At 30.9% G+C, this 4,440-nt stretch overlaps 1 long non-coding RNA gene across 1 annotated transcript; it reads right to left on the reverse strand.

Moving 5' to 3' along the window:
• Nucleotides 1-282: 282 nt before the first annotated feature.
• Nucleotides 283-1,907, reverse strand: LOC136969984 (uncharacterized). Its single transcript, XR_010879900.1, has 3 exons — nt 1,522-1,907; nt 1,319-1,446; nt 283-425 (listed from the first exon to the last, which is right to left on the reverse strand). It is a non-coding gene; the product is annotated as an uncharacterized lncRNA (long non-coding RNA).
• Between the last annotated feature and the right edge of the window lie 2,533 nt (nt 1,908-4,440).

The following is a 4,440-nucleotide window of genomic DNA, read 5'->3' on the forward strand; positions in this document are numbered from 1 at the left end:
ATCTTCTTATTTTAAATCATTTATGATCTATAATTTAAAAATTGCATCTAGTTAGGTACAGAATAATTTAAAATTTTTAAATTTCAACCTGTGTCAAAGCATGTATGAAATATTTTGTTTTTGAAAATTTTTTTTGTAACTTATTCAATTTATAGAACAGCTCTCTTACCTGAAGTAGGTTCATAAATATAGCCAAAACACTTGTATTTAAATTAAAATTTCCATGCTGGAGTACATGTAATTGGTGTGTTTGTGTTTTTACTTTTAAAAGTCATGTTCCTTTCCTGCATGATATATTACAGTACATGTATAACATAAATAGAAAAATAATTTAAGTTACTTACTCTGTTTCTTCAATTGGATGACTCAATGCAAGAAAAATGCAATTTATTAAAATGATAGTTACAACAAAATAATCAAAATATCTGAAAGACAAAAAAATAAATTCATAAAATATTTTTATTTTCTTTGAAATAATAATTAAGTAATGAAATAAGAAAGATATAGATATAGAGTGTGCAATGAATTATTAAACAATTTATGTAAATATTAAAATTATTTTACTAATGATTTGAATATATTTTACGTATACCAATGATTTCCAACTTATTTTAATCATGGAAATCTTTTCACCTTGATAAAAAGTTTCAAAACCTGACAATTTTTACTGATTATAAATAAAATAACAAACCAAAACATCAAGAATAATTTCTTTATTATATAAAAAAAACATACATTAATAATGAAAAAGCAAACAATATTAATTCAAAGATGATTTTGTCAGCAGATATTATAGGAGAATCAAATGCATTTGTTTTTTTTTTTTTTTTGCAAAATGTAAAATGAATACTCAAGTATTTCGATATTGCCACTCCCTGAGAAACAGTTTCTCCTGTAGGAATGAACACTTGTATTTGATTCTTTGCATTCATAAAATAATGGGAAAGAATCAAATATTCTCGTCATTAGACTCAATGGATTACATTTTCCACAAATGTCAGCCAAGCAGACTGTGCATAGGTCACCTTTTCCTATGAAATATTAATAATTTTTGAAACTGTAAATTGTATTTTTCATACATATTTACACTATTAATTAAAGCTCAAAAATTTATTTTATGATGGAGTCTTAGATTTCATTGGTGGAACTCTAGGGTTCAGGAAACACAAGTTGGGAACCACTGTTATATGCAGTATATCATCAATCATTCTAGAATACATGTATTTAAATTAATCATTAAAAGCTAATGATTATTATTATTATTATTATTATTATTATATCAATTATTAATGCTGAAATCATAAAAACATATATATACCTGTGTGTAAAAAATGTTATGCAAAAACGACGAACTGGATTCCATGGGAAAAAATAAAACAATGATGGATCTGCATTGAATCTATACAAATAGCATCTAGTACTTCTATGTGACACGACATAAAATATCTGCAATTTTAATATTTTTGTTTGTAAATAAAATTTAAATAAAGAAAATAAGCACGTCTGTTATAAAAGTTTCACCTTTTCTAAACCTGCTTTATCGACTTCTTCCAATGGGATACCCATCAGTTGCGGAGGTATTGAATGAGGAAGAATGCAAAGTTCTTCGCATTCTGGAAGCGAAGTTTTTCTTTCGGGTATGAATGAAAATTCACGCAAAGCTTTTTGTCTTCTTTTAGTTTGTTTGTCAAATGATTCTTTCGTGTAAGGTTGAAGACGAACATTATTAGGTAAACGAATGTAGGAAATTGTTTCTAGAAATGTTCGACGTCTAATAGGTTCCATGTGCTGGATGGTGCCGAACGAGACAAGAAAATGTTTATATTTAGATATCTCCCGCCGAGTTGAATCACAAATACTGTACATAACTACTAGATTTGGAAATTTGCCATAAATTCATTCGTCGAAACATATTCATTTAAGTTATGTTTTAACTTTTATATTAGTTAATATTTAAAACTATATAAATAAACGAATAACAACGTCTTTCAAGAAATACTCAAACTTTATTCTAAATAATATTTTTCACTAGAATGCCGACTTCAGTTTAGCTTTAGCCCATTACTGAATATGTCAACAACTAAGGATACGATATTAGAATATATCGATGAAATAAATTTCAATGAAAGACATAGCGGAAGAAAATATCGATATTTTATTCGATGATCATCTGTCACGGATGGCCGAGAGGTTAAGGTGGCAGCTTATCGCTCTAGGGAGGTGTTTTTCAATTGCCGGTTCGCGAAAAATTTCACTGGTCCATAGAAAAATATTTGATTTTAATGACGCTGGCGCAGTACTGTACGTATTTTGTTACGTATAGTAATTCTAGATAAATTTATATAAGCGTAATAAATAAGCATAATTCACAGTCGCATATAATTACTGGTCTACGTAAAATTATCCATGATATTACCGGTCTGCAACGAGAAAAAGATTAAAAAACAGCGCTCTTGTAGACTTAGGATCGAAATTGGGCTTGTCGAAAAAGACCCTAGAAATTTTTTGAATGGTGTTTCGTCTGGATATGTAGCTGACCCATTGTGAGCCTGGCCTGAAAGGTCCTATCAGCGTCCGAAGAACGGAGTTAAAACAAAGAAAAGATCATTTGTCATATATCGACAAGAGAATATTTTAGTAAGTATTGGTTATAAAGATATATTTTTTTACTCTTTTGCGCTGTGGGTACTAAGAGGGTCTTCTAGTCAAGCCCATCCGCGGATTCGACCACGACCACATGGAGTGGCCGAGGTGATGAACGGGACCAGGTGTCGACCATTAGAGGTACGTGTACGCTATAGTTAGATTAAGTTTTGGTGTGTGTTTTGTATTTATTTTGTTAATTATTGCTGCCACTCTTTATAATTTATTGTATTGTATTAAAAGTCGCGAAAACGCTCAAGTCACATAATTGGGAATGTAACAATTACATAAACATAAAATTCTTCTTGAACAAATTTCAAGACTTACCACAGAAAATACTGCAGTGTTTAATTGCAAAACACATCTGTAAAATGCAGTTTATTAAATCCTTAGAAAAATGAAATTGAATTACTAATTAAATGGTTAATTATTTCCATTTCGTTTTCCTCGGGGTCTTTTTTTTTTTTAACTTTTTCCGCCCTGGTGAGGATAACTAAAGTATACTAAGAGGGCCTTTTCTAGCAAGCCCATTGTGGGTTAGGCCAGGCCCACAAAAAATCGGCCGGGTGGTGAGGGACGGGGACCGCTCGGCCATCCGGCCATTTTTTCATGTGTCAGCGATAAACCTCACGAAGTATGAATATTACAAAAAGAAAATTTAAAATGACTCTTCTGTTATCATTTTAATCTTTCTTTAATACATTTCCTTTTATTGGAATGATATTTCAAATTATTAAAGTATTAAATAATGAAAAATTATTAATTCCCTACATATAGGACCAAAAGTTTACCTTTGCGTCTTTTTTTGTGATTTATTACAAATAAATGTAAATTTTTATGCTGTGAATTAAAACCGAGCACAAAAAGCTCAGAGTAATGTTAAGCAATTTGCACAAGCCTACCAATGGCCGAATGGGTAAACTATGTGGAGTTTTCCGGATTTTCTTCACTTTAGTAACACCTAAATAGGGCCCAGATTACCATAGAAAGTTCTCCCCGGAGACATCCCCTCGGCATATCGCCCGTATCGCGTTGCCGTATACAAACAAACAAACAATTTGCATAAAATTGGGATATCATCAAGTTAAACGAGGCAAATTGTGTTTTAAAATCGAATTGTATTTAAAATCAAAGTAATAATTTAGATATATTATTTTTGCAAATGCAAAGTATCAAGAATTTCAGGTCATACGGATAGTCATAATTTCTCTTATTTTATATTTACGTCAAAATTAACAGTTTCCCGCTTTCATCCACGGGCTTCTCAGCTCCATTGATGACCTGATTTGCATTAAAAGTATGGATGAAAAACATGGAACTTTATCTTTGACGTAGGCCATAAATATATGCGAATATACTTCTTGTCAGTAACGAATCAACATAGGGGTTAATAGGGCTTAGCCCAGGCTTCCCAAATTTTTAATAGCGCAACGCAATGTAATTGTTAAATAAGCAATAGCATATATAAGTGTAAAACAATACTAATTTAGAAATTTCTTCTTCTTAATCTCGAAAACGGTGTTAGATAAAATGAAATTCAAGACCAGATATGGAAAGCTTAGGAACAGGAGGTCCTGATTAACTATATATGAACTTCCGACGCAAACCTGAAGTTACGTTAATTCAATTGAAAATTTTTCCTCTAAACGCAGTTAATATATACCAGCACGACTCCATTGCCAATGGAAAAATATGATGTTAAGGAGCAAGCCACTACTAATTTGAGATGGAGAGCATATATTTTAAATTAAATTAAAAATACAATGCAGCCCAGCATTGCGATGATGACACAATAAA

The sequence above is a fragment of the Centruroides vittatus genome, unplaced genomic scaffold, assembly GCF_030686945.1.
Source record: "Centruroides vittatus isolate TY-2023 unplaced genomic scaffold, ASM3068694v2 contig_1833, whole genome shotgun sequence".
Classification (NCBI taxonomy): domain Eukaryota; kingdom Metazoa; phylum Arthropoda; class Arachnida; order Scorpiones; family Buthidae; genus Centruroides; species Centruroides vittatus.